The sequence below is a fragment of the Pleurodeles waltl genome, chromosome 3_1 (assembly GCF_031143425.1).
Source record: "Pleurodeles waltl isolate 20211129_DDA chromosome 3_1, aPleWal1.hap1.20221129, whole genome shotgun sequence".
NCBI lineage: Eukaryota > Metazoa > Chordata > Amphibia > Caudata > Salamandridae > Pleurodeles > Pleurodeles waltl.
The window spans coordinates 326,256,049-326,268,413 of record NC_090440.1 but is presented as its reverse complement, the minus strand read 5'-3'; the positions used below and the strand labels follow the sequence as shown (position 1 = coordinate 326,268,413).

Sequence of the window (12,365 nt, the reverse complement as noted above, 5' to 3'; positions counted from 1 at the left end):
ATTTGCTTTAATATCTGCCATTGCACCACCTATTTGATAGAGATTTCTAGCTGCAGATTGCTGTTGGGTGGCGTCGTTCGGATCTGCATGCGTTTTTTGCTCCGCGTTGCGTTGTCAGCATCGTTGGAGCTGTCTGTCATGTCACGGTCGCCTATAAAGGCTCCACCCCAGCATGTGTACGTCAGTTCTTTTCCTTCCGTGCCTGTTCTAGGATCGAGCTACCCTTTTTTCGACCATTTTGTAGTCTTTAGAAGTCTGCCCAGGTCCCAGAGGGCGTGCGGGACACTTGTGTGCTATATAATTATTGAGCTTCATCCAATTAAAAAAGTGGCAAATGAGCCAGTGGGAAGTGTTGCTCACAGCTATGTTCTGGCATAAATTAGCAGCAAAAACATCCTATCTTGGTCCTTTGTAACTACCAGCAATGTCATACAAAGCAAAGTCAGCAGATGTTTGTCCCCCTAGGTGACGTACACATCAAATAGTTGAATAAGAACTTCAGGTGTCCTATGTTATTCTCCAGCACACAAGCTGCAAAAGATGGGAGAGATGCAGCCAAGTTTACCATACATTGTGGTTTGGACACCACCGACTCGCTGGGTAGGGTGATTTCATCGACGGTGGCCCTTCAGTGCCACACCTGGCTCCGTACGTCTGGTTTTTCGGGTGTCCAGATAAACCTTCTGAACATCCCCTTCGATGGCTCAAGCCTATTTGGAAAGGGAGACTTGGCGCTTGAGCGGTTCAAAGACTCTCAAGCTACGGCCAGATCCTTGTGCCTCTCTGCACCTGCTCGCCAGCAGTCTGCCTTTCGCCCCTTTTGAGGCTCTGGGAGGGGTCTGGTACCATGCCACCCACAAATAGGCCACGTCTATCAACTCAGCATCCAGAGCGAGGACGAGGTCGTGGTACCTTCAGACCCATTGGGTCTAGACAGAGGTTGGTCACCACCCAGCCCCCCCCCTTTCACAGCACCCATGTGTACATGTGTACTGTTTGACGTACACATCAAATAGTTGAATAAGAACTTCAGGTGTCCTATGTTATACTCCAGCAGCAGAGGCTTACACCATAGGCTTCATTTCAACATGTATTGCTTCACAGTGGAATGTCTAGCTCTTAGATGCCAAGCCCAGTTTAAAAATCTTGATAAAACAAAGACAATCAGCTCTGCTGTGCCATATTTTATAAATTGTAATGCCTCCAGACATTGCCTTAAACCCAAAGGCTGACATATTGGAAGGATACACTTAGTGCTCAGCCTGTTGTATCTGGGGCAAAAATGTTGTCTTATTTCAGGGTGTTATGAGACACAGGACAATTCTCAGCTATATCTAAGTTCTCATCCCACTTTGCTGTGAATGCATTAGGTGGCGATGTACAAATTCTGAAGAGAATGTGAAGGTTTTTAGTCTTAGTAGGACTGATTCTGTCAAGGTATACTACAAACTTGGGGCTACATTTATGGAATAGAATCTTTTCAGTCAACTCTTGCCACACTTCGAGAACGATATAGTCCCTTTATATACCCTTTACCCATTGGAATATACTTCTTTCCATCTTGCTTATCTCACTCAATCGATCTTTAGCATCCCATAGAGTGCTTTAACTGCCTCAACCGTGGGGTAGCACAACTTGTGTCTAAGACAGTTAGCTCATCGAGAGCTGCTCCACAGGAAGCCCTATGGGACATTATCCAAATTCTAATCCAGTAGCTTGAATTTCTTAACCATGCAATATTCTCTATCCTTTTTAGGTCAAGTCCTACCTTACGGGTAGCAAAATTGTACTATTTGGTAGAATAAATAGGGACCGCAAGAATTTCTTTTCCATACGTCTGTACATTTCATCTGGGTGAAATCTCCTTAGCCCCATATTTCTGCTGAATACAAGGCCCCTCCAAGGGCCTCTGGCCTGTATATTGAAGGATTGGGGAAAATTCCTACTGATGTCGCTTTGTCTTGCTCGGGTTAGCGGATGTTCAATGTTGGAGGGTAGTTTTACTTTTGTCAGACTGGATGTTCCAAAAGAGATTGTCAGTGAGCCTGTCTCTGAGGTAGTCAAAGTTGTTGTCTTGACCTGCTTGATAGGTGCCCCGTTCAAAATCATATTAATTCCTGATCGAACGTGGGCATTTAAGACCATAAATTTAGAATTTCCATCATTCATTTCGAAACCCCTACTACTGCAGAACATTGCTAAATAAGCTATGCCTTCCTGCAGTCTCATCAGTGTTCGTGACAAAAGCAAGGTGTCGTCAGCAAACAGCACCAGAGTCCTGGTGTTTGCTGAATTTCTTGCATCATGTTTTTATTTATTTAGCCACACCACCATGGTGTGTGTGTGTGTGTGTGTGTGCACCATGGTGTGTGTGTGTGTGTGTGTGTGTGTGTGTGTGTGTGTGTGTGTGTGTATATATATATATATATATATATATTTTTATATATATATATATATCAAAGCTCAACAATCGCGTTTTAGTCTGCACCCTACACGGCAGACTGCGAAAGGGTCTAAACCTTTCACATTCCCAAGAAAAAGCTTCTTAACATATGAGAAGACGTCGCAGTCACTTACTTTTGCTTCCAACACTGATTTATTCAATCAGGCAGATAAAAAAAAAAGTATTACATTCAAATTGGGCAGTATTACTACCTTTATTTATCTTTTTTGATTTATGCGACACCATTCTAAGATGGCGCCGCCCCCTTTTGTTTATTCTGAAATTCAAGATGGCGGTGTCCCTGTCAGACATGGCAGCGGCCGATGCCTTGTAATCTTAGTCCGTTTTCAGTGGCCATACCTCATCAATGATACTGAGGTAGGACACTAACCCTCAGGACATATGGATTTAAGACGCAGTCTGGCCGGCGCAATCGCCCCTGTTAATGACAATGGCAACGGACGCGATTATTTGAATACTTGACCGTCTCCGACTGTTCTTTGAGGTAAGATTTGGGCCCGCTTTTTGAGCGGTTTTGTTTGGCCCAATGCACATTACATTAGCGTCCTGGTTTTGAGTCTGCTTTCATCATTTTTTATCAACATTTCCAATTTGCATTGCCTATTTACTTCTTAGAGCATTTTTTCAATTACATTTTATTTCAACTGAGTTTAAGTTTTCTATCCCGATCTCTTTTATGTCTCACCACATTGTTTCCCTAACACTTACAAGTTTGCTAATCAGCTGATTATTTCTCTCGTAACGAGGTCACCCTTATTAGGGGCATTTTCATATCTCCTGTTATCTGTACAATATTATTTTCGTAATTCGTTTTTAGTTTTTCTAACCTAGCCATTGATTTCCTTGCAGTGTATTTCGTTCTGGATAACTTATGGTACTTCCATTAGTAGCTATATGCTAAATGTCGACTATACAAAACCTTTTTTCTTGTAGATTATTTAATATAAATAGCGTTCACACAACTGAAAAATTATTTTGCAAAACGAATCTTGTCGACACTATGGTATGTTGTATTTAGTTGTTTTTGTCACAATCTCAATCTATGACTTTTCTTTTTCTTCTCTATTTATCTGCAAACACACTTACGAGCACCAATCCAAGACCGTTTCACCTTTTCTCTGGCCAAGGCACCAGTATCGTCTTTATACGTTGTACTTTTTTTCTCTTTCAAGTCACACTCTCAACAACTTTTTCTTAGGTGTTTGTCCCATTTTCTGACCTCTTTTCATCTACTCTTAATATACTTCTCTGTAGCTAGTAATGGCTATATTTTTCTCCTTTCTTTATTGCTTCTCAACTTACTAATTTCCTCTTCTTCTGGATCACTTATCACTTGAATCTGTTTCTTTGGAATGAAATTTCACGGCCTGCATGGGCACGATTATTTTCACGGATTTTGGGTTCTCAAACTTCGGTGTGGCTTTCCTTTCTTTACTATTTTTACAATCTGAACATGAATTATCTCTTTAGTCGCATGTCATTCTTTTTTTTCAGCCTTGAGAAAGCCCCGGCATACGTGCCTGTGGGGTGAAACACGTGTTGGCTGAATTTCTGCTTTCTTGTGGGACCTACTTGGTTGTATTTCAACTAGGATCTCACCTGCTTTCCAAAATAAAGGATTCGATTTAGAGCAATTAAGACTCTCTTCGCAGTTTTTTCTATGAACTTCACCGACTGCATGATAACCAGATACTATCTCATTCATTCAGTGGGACCTTACCTTCTGTTCACTAGTGCATTCCTTTTGGGGGACTGGGGTCCATGTCCCCTGGTTAAGCTCCCACAGTTACGAAAAAGGCTGGAAGTTTGTGGCTCCTTTTGGAGTACCTTTTGCTTAGATAAAAAAAATGGCACTAATTCATTCCCCAATGCGTTTCGGGAGACTCTGCTCCGTTGTTCACAGAGATATTCAGAGCCCTTCTTCCATTTCCTATTATAACTTAAACCACAAACATAAACATAAAAAACAGACTACATTCCTTTCAAGATAATGGCGGCCATCTTGGAGTGTGTTCCTATAACTATTCATTACTTAACTTCATATAACCAAGAAAAAAAAAATATATATATATTCCAAATCAATAATACAAACTTATTTCTTCACCTCAGGTGAATTGTGATGCAATCAATGTGTTTGAGAAGGGTGTAATTGGAGTTTTGAAATCTCTGAGATATATCAGAAGGTCAAAATATGACAATTTACAAATTAAACATCGGAAAGCAATTGAATCCTTACAAAATGATGATAGTATAATAATCAAAAAGTCAGATAAAGGAGGAAATGTTGTAATTATGTCTAGAGAGAGTTATTTAAAGGAAGGGTTAAGGCAATTGCAAGACAGAGAAAGCTATTCAGTTGTTAATAGGAATGAAATGTTAACACCTAAAAAAAAGTGTTTGATAAATTGGATGAATGGAAAGAATCAGGACTCATTGAATGGGATGAATATCCGTATTTAAAGGTAGAATTTCCAAAAACAGCAGCAATCTATTTTCTACCAAAGACTTCTCACTCAGCACCTGCAACACTGCCTTGCAGCTTGTGTGTGCTGGTGGGGAGAAAAAGACAAAGTCAATATGGCACTCCCCTCAGGGTGCCATGCCCACTGGCAGGAATCCCCAAGGTGCCTCCTGCGTTATCTGTCAGCATCCCCAGGGATTAGAGTTAAATCATATCTCTGTTCTTGGTTAAACCTTCATGTTTCTAAGTAAACATAATGTGCTGTGTTACACAATTGGTTTTATCAATGCTTGTTTTACCAATGCTTGTTTGCCAATGTGAGCAGGTGTAGACGTGTGCTTCTAATTGGGTGTGGTGTAGACATGTGCTCCTACTTGGGTGTGGTGACTCATCCACATGTGTAAACTCAACTGCTTTCCTGATTTGGTATAAATACCAGAGTGAAGCATGCAAGCATCCCTGCTTGGCTTTGTTTTGCTTCCTGATCTCAGCATCTGACTTGGCAGTCCAGCCCCTGCTGTCATCCTCTTATTCAGGACTTTTGAGGCAATTCTTTTCTTCGTTCCTGTACCAACTGACACCGGGCATTCCTCCAACACTCAGGAAAAAACTGCAGCTAAGTGACTAGTATTCGCCAGGAAGTTTGTTCCTTGAGCGCTCCACTTACCTCCAGCTGCAGTATTTCAGATCTCGTATTTTGGCAGAGTGCTTATCTTGAAGAGACAAATGCATTTCTGAACATTCTACATTATTATTGTAGTTACTTGCCTAAATGTGCTTCAGGAAATCTGCTTGAGCTCAAGCACTACAAAAAGTGACAGTGCAATTTTAAAAGAGCACTTACATGACTTTTCTTTCTCTAATAGCATAACTCTTGGATTTAAATTGTGTCATTCATGCTTGTATTTCAGGTTTGAGGAATTTGCTTTTTGAAGGGTGTAAGGAAATGCCTCCTTTGCATGGTTACCCCCTGCCTTTTTGCCTTTTTGCTGATGCCAAGTTATGATTGAAAGTGTGACTGGGACCCTGCTAGCCAGGCCCCAGCACCAGTGTTCTTTCCCTAAACTATACCTTTGCTTCCACAATTGGCACAGCCCTAGCACTCAGATACGTCCCTTGTAACTGGCACCTCTGGTACCAAGGGCCCTCTAAGGGCTGCAGCATGTCTTATGCCACCTTGGGGACCACTCACTCAGCACATGCACACTGCCTCAAAGATTGTGTGTGCTGGTGGGGAGAAAATGACTAAGTCGACATGGCACTCCCCTCAGAGTGCCATGCCAACTTCACACTGCCTGTGGCATAGGTAAGTCACCCCTCTAGCAGACCTTACAGCCCTAAGGCAGGGTGCACTATACCACAGGTGAGGGCATATGTGCACGAGCACTATGCCCCCTACAGTGCCTGAGCAAAACCTTAGACATTGTAAGTGCAGGGTAGCCATAAGAGAATATGGTCTGGTAGTTTGTCAAACACGAACTCCACAGTTCCATAATCGCTACACTGAAAACTGTGAAGTTTGGTATCAAACTGCTCAGCACAATAAATGCACACTGATGCCAGTGTGCAATTTATTGTAAAATACACCCAGAGGGCATCTTAGAGATGCCCCCTGAAAACATACCCGACTTCCAGTGTAGTCTGACCAGTTCCTACCAGCCTGCCACACACCAGACATGTTTCTGGCCACATGGGGAGAGTGCCTTTGTCACTCTGTGGCCAGGAACAAAGCCTGTACTGGGTGGAGGTACCTCTCACCTCCCCCTGCAGGAACTGTGACACCTGGTGGTGAGCCTCAAAGGCTCACCCCTTTTGTTACAGCGCCCCAGGGCATCCCATCTAGTGGAGATGCCCGCCCCTCCGGCCACTGCCCCCACTTTTGGCGGCAAGGCTGGAGGAGATAATGAGAAAAACAAGGAGGAGTCACCCACCAGTCAGGACAGCCCCTAAGGTGTCCTGAGCTGAGGTGACCCCTGGCGTGAGAAATCCTCCATCTTGAGTTTGGAGGATTCCCCCAATAAGATTAGGGATGTGCCCCCCTCCCCACAGGGAGGAAGCACAAAGAGGGTGTAGCCACCCTCAAGGACAGTAGCCATTGGCTACTGCCCTCCCAGACCTAAACACCCCCCTAAATTCAGTATTTAGGGACTCCCCAGATCACAGGAAATCAGATTCCTGCAACCGGAAGAAAGAAGGACTGCTGACCTACAAGCCTGCAGAGGAAGACGACAACTGACTTGGCCCCAGCCCTACCGGCCTGTCTCCAACTTCGAAAACCTGCTCCAGTGACGCATCCGACAGGGACCAGGGACCTCTGAAGCCTCAGAGGACTGCCCTGGACTACAGGACTAAAACTCCTGTGAGCAGCGGCCCCTGTTCAAAACCTGCAACTTCTTTGCAACAAAGAAGCAACTTTTAAAGACTTCACGTTTCCCGCCAGAAGCGTGAGACTTCCCACTCTGCACCCCACGCCCCCTGCTCGACCTGCACAAAACAAACACCTCAGGGAGGACTCCCTGGCGAATGCGAGCCCGTGAGTAACCAGAGACGACCCCTGTGATCCCCCACAGCGACACCTGCAGAGAGAATCCACAGGCTCCCCCTGAACGCGACTGCCTGTAACAAGGGACCCGATGCCTGGAACCAACACTGCACCCGCAGCCCCCAGGACCTGAAGGAACCGAACTCCAGTAAAGGAGCGACCCTCTGCCTAGCCCAAGTGGTGGCTACCTCTAGGAGCCCCCTATGTGCGTGCCTGCATCGTTGAAGTGACACCCGGGTCCCTCCATTGTTTTCAATCTAAAACCCGACGCTTGTTTGCACACTGCACCCGGCCGTCCCTGTGCCGCTGAGGGTGTAATTTCTGTGCCTTCTTGTGTCCCCGCCCCAGTGCTCTACGAAACCCCCCTAGTTTGCCCCCGAGGTCGCAAGTACTTACCTACTGGCAGACTGGAACCGGAGCACCCCTGTTCCCCATAGGCGCCTATGTGTTTCGGGCACCTCTTTGACCTCTGCACCTGACCAGCCCTGACCTGCTGGTGTGGTAACTTTGGGGTTGCCTTGAACCCCCACCGGTGAGCTGCCTATGCCCCAAACTTGAGACTTGTAAGTGTTTTACTTACCTCCTAATCTAACCTTTACTTACCTCCCCCAGGAACTGTTGATTTTTGCACAGTGTCCACTTTGAAAATAGCTTATTGACATTTTTACAAAACTGTATGTGATATTGCTTTCATTCAAAGTTCCTAAAGTATCTACTTGAAGTACCTTACATTTAAAGTGTTTAATGTAAATCTTGAACCTGTGGTTCTCAAAATAAACTAAGAAAATACATTTTTCAATATAAAAACCTATTGGCCTGGAGTAAGTCTTTGAGTGTGTGTTCCTCATTTATTGCCTATGTGTGTACAACAAATGCTTAACACTACCCTCTGATAAGCCTACTGCTCGAGCACACTACCACAAAATACAACATTAGAATTATCTACTTTTGCCACTATCTTACCTCCTAATGGGAACCCTTGGACACTGTGCACACTATTTCTTACTTTGAAATAGTATATACAGAGCCAACTTCCTACAGTAGCCATAAGAGTATATGGTCTGGGAGTTTGTCAAACACGAGCGCCACAGTTCCATAATGGCTACACTGAAATCTGGGAAGTTTGATATCAAACTTCTCAGCACAATAAATGCACACTGATGCCAATGTGGAATGTATTGTAAAATGCACCCAGAGGGCATCTTAGAGATGTCCCCTGAATACCAATCTGACTTCTAGTATTAGGCTGACCAGTTTCTGCCAGCCTGCCACAACCAGACATGTTGCTGGCCACATGGGGAGAGTGCCTTTGTCACTCTGTGACCAGGAACAAAGCCTGTACTGGGTGGAGGTGCTGCTCACCTCCCCCTGCAGGAACTGTAACACCTGGCGGTGAGCCTCAAGGGCTCACCCCTTTTGTTACAGCGCCACAGGGCATCCCAGCTAGTGGACATGCCTGCCCCTCCGGCCACTGCCCCCACTTTTGGCGGAAGGCTGGAGAAGATGATTAAAAAAACAAGGAGGAGTCACACACCAGTCAGGACAGCCCCTAAGGTGCCTTGAGCTGAGGTGGCCCCTGCCTTTAGAAATCCTCCATCTTAGTTTTGGAGGATTCCCTCAATAGGGATGTGCCCCCCTCCCCTCAGGGAGGAGGCACAAAGAGGGTGTATCCACCCTCCAGGACAGTAGCTATTGGCTACTGCCCTCCCAGACCTACACACACCCCTAAAATTTAGTATTTAGGGGCACCCAAGAACCCAGGAAATCATATTCCTGCAACCTGAACTAAGAAGGACTGCTGACCAGGAAACCCTGCAGAGACGACGGAAGACGACAACTGCTTTGGCCCCAGCCCTACTGGCCTGTCTCCTGACTCGAAAACCTGCAACAGCGACGTATCCAACAAGGACCAGCAACCTCTGAAGCTTCAGAGGACTGCCCTGAACCCCAGGACCAAGAAACTCCCGTGAGCAGCGGCTCTGCTCAACAAACAGCAACAATATTGCAACTTTTCTGCAACTTTCAAAGACCTCCGTCTTCCTGCCCGAAGCGTGAGACTTCACGCTCTGCACCCGACGCCCCTGGCTCGAGATCCAGAGAACCAACACCACAGGGAGGACTCCCCGGCGACTGCAACCCCGTGAGTAGCCTGAGACGACCTCCCTGACCCCCCCACAGCGATGCATGCAGAAAGAATCCAGAGGCTCCCCCTGACCGCGACTGCCTTTAACAAGGGACCCAATGCCTGCACCAAGCACTGCACCCGCAGCCCCAGGACCAGAAGGAACCGAACCTCGGTGCAGGAGTGACCCCCAGGCGACCCTCTGCCTAGCCCAGGTGGTGCCTGACCCGAGAAGCCCTCCTGTGCCCTGCCTGCACCTCTAGAGTGACACCCGGGTCCCTCCATTGTTTGCAATACTGAAACCCGACGCCTGCTTGGCACACTGCACCCGGCCGCCCCTGTGCAGCTCAGGGTGTGTTTTGTGTGCGTACTTGTGTCCCCCCCACAAGTGCTCTACAAAACCCCCCTGGTCTGCCCCCCGAGGATGCGGGTACTTACCTGCTGACAGACTGGAACCGGAGCACCCCTGTTCTCCATAGGCACCTATGTGTTTTTGGCACCTCTTTGATCTCTACACCTGACCGGCCCTGAGCTGCTGGTGTGGTAACTTTGGGGTTGCCTTGAATCACAACAGTGGGCTGCTTATGCCCAGGAACTGAGACTTGTGAGTGTCTTACCTCACAATCTAACCAATACTTACCTCCCCCAGGAACTGTTGATTTTTGCACTGTCTACTTTAAAATAGCTTATAGCCATTATACCAAAAACTGTATATGTGTTGCTCAAATTCAAAGTTCCTAACTTACCTGTGTGGAGTACCTTGAATTTTATGGATTTACATCAAATCTTGATCTTGTGGTTCTAAAAATAAATTAAGAAAATATATTTTTCTATATAAAAACTTTTGGCCTGGAGTTAAGTCTTTGAGTGTGTGTTCTTCATTTATTGCCTGTGTATGTACAACAAATACTTAACACTACCCTCTGATAAGCCTTCTGCTCGACCACACTACCACAAAATAGAGCATTAGAATTATCTAATTTTGCCACTATCTTACCTCTAAGCGGAACCCTTGGACTCTGTGCACACTATCTCTTACTTTGAGATAGTATATACAGAGCCAACTTACTACAAAGGGTTTTTCACAAACACAGTGAAACCAAACCAAACTGTGCCCCCCTAACTGTTTAACCCCTTCGCTGCCAGGCCTTTTCCCCCTCCTGTGCCGAGCCTTTTTTTGGCTATTTGGAGCAGTTCGCGCTTAGGCCCTCATAACTTTTTGTTCACATAAGCTACCCACGCCAAATTTGCGTCCTTTTTTTCCCAACATCCTAGGGATTCTAGAGGTACCCAGACTTTGTGGGTTCCCCAGAAGGAGGCCAAGAAATTAGCCAAAAAACAGTGAAAATTTCGTTTTTTTCAAAAAAATTGGAAAAATGGGCTGCAGAAGAAGGCTTGTGGTATTTCCCCCGAAAAGGGCATCAACAAAGGGTTTGCGGTGGTAAAATCACCAGCTTCCCAGCTTTCAGGAACAGGCAGACTTGAATCAGAAAACCCAATTTTTCAACACAATTTTGGCATTTTACTGGGACATACCCCATTTTTACGATTTTTTTGTGCTTTCAGCCTCCTTCCAGTCAGTGACAGAAATGGGCATGAAACCAACGCTGGATCCCAAAACCCGCAACATTTCTGAAAAGTAGACAAAATTCTGAATTCAGCAAGGGGTAATTTGTGTAGATCCTACAAGGGTTTCCTACAGAAAATAACAACTGAAAAAGAAAAATATTGAAATTGAGGTGAAAAAAAATCACTTTTTCTTTACGTTTTACTCTGTAACTTTTACCTGCAGTGTCAGATTTTTGAAAGCAATATACCGTTACGTCTGCTGGAATCTTCTGGTTGCGCGGATATATAGGGCTTGTAGGTTCATCAAGAACTCTAGGTACCCAGAGCCAATAAATGACCTGCACCCTGCAGTGGGTTTTCATTCTATGCCGGGTATACAGCAATTCATTTGCTGAAATATAAAGAGTAAAAAATAGCTATCAAGAAAACCTTTGTATTTCCAAAATGGGCACAAGATAAGGTGTTGAGAAGCAGTGGTTATTTGCACATCTCTGAATTCCGGGGTGCCCATACTAGCATGTGAATTACAGGGCATTTCTCAAATAGACGTCTTTTTTACACACTGTCTTACATTTGGAAGGGAAAAATGTAGAGAAAGACAAGGGGCAATAACACTTGTTTTGCTATTCTATGTTCCCCCAAGTTTCCCGATAAAAATGATACCTCACATGTGTGGGTAGGCCTAGCGCCCGCGACAGGATATGCCCCAAAACACAACGTGGACACATCACAGAAAACAGAGCTGTTTTTAGCAAAGTGACTACCTGTAGATTTTGGCCTCTAGCTCAGCCGCCACCTAGGGAAACCTACCAAACCTGTGCATTTCTGAAAACTAGAGACCTAGGGGAATCCAAGATGGGGTGACTTGTGTGGCTCGGACCAGGTTCTGTTACCCAGAATCCTTTGCAAACCTCAAAATTTGGCTAAAAAAACAAACAAAAAACAAAAACAAAACAAAAAAAATAATTGCCCTGGCGCCTAGAGGTTTCTGCCCCCCCTGGGGGCAGATCGGCCTAATAATAGGCCGATCTGCCCCTAGGGGGGGCAGAAATGGCCTACAATAAATTTGCCCTCATCAACCCCCACCCCCCCCCCCCCCCCCCCCCGGAGCGACCCTTGCCTACGGGGTCGCTCCCCCTGCGTGACATTGGCGACAAAAAACAAATCCCTGGTGCCTAGTGGTTTCTGCCCCCTTGGGGCAGATTGA

General features: G+C 45.5%; 1 protein-coding gene across 2 annotated transcripts in view; it reads left to right on the top strand.

The window, feature by feature from the left end:
- DMXL2 (Dmx like 2) overlaps positions 1-12,365 on the top strand; it is a 1,615,381-nt gene that overhangs the window by 338,700 nt on the left and 1,264,316 nt on the right. The window lies entirely within an intron of this gene.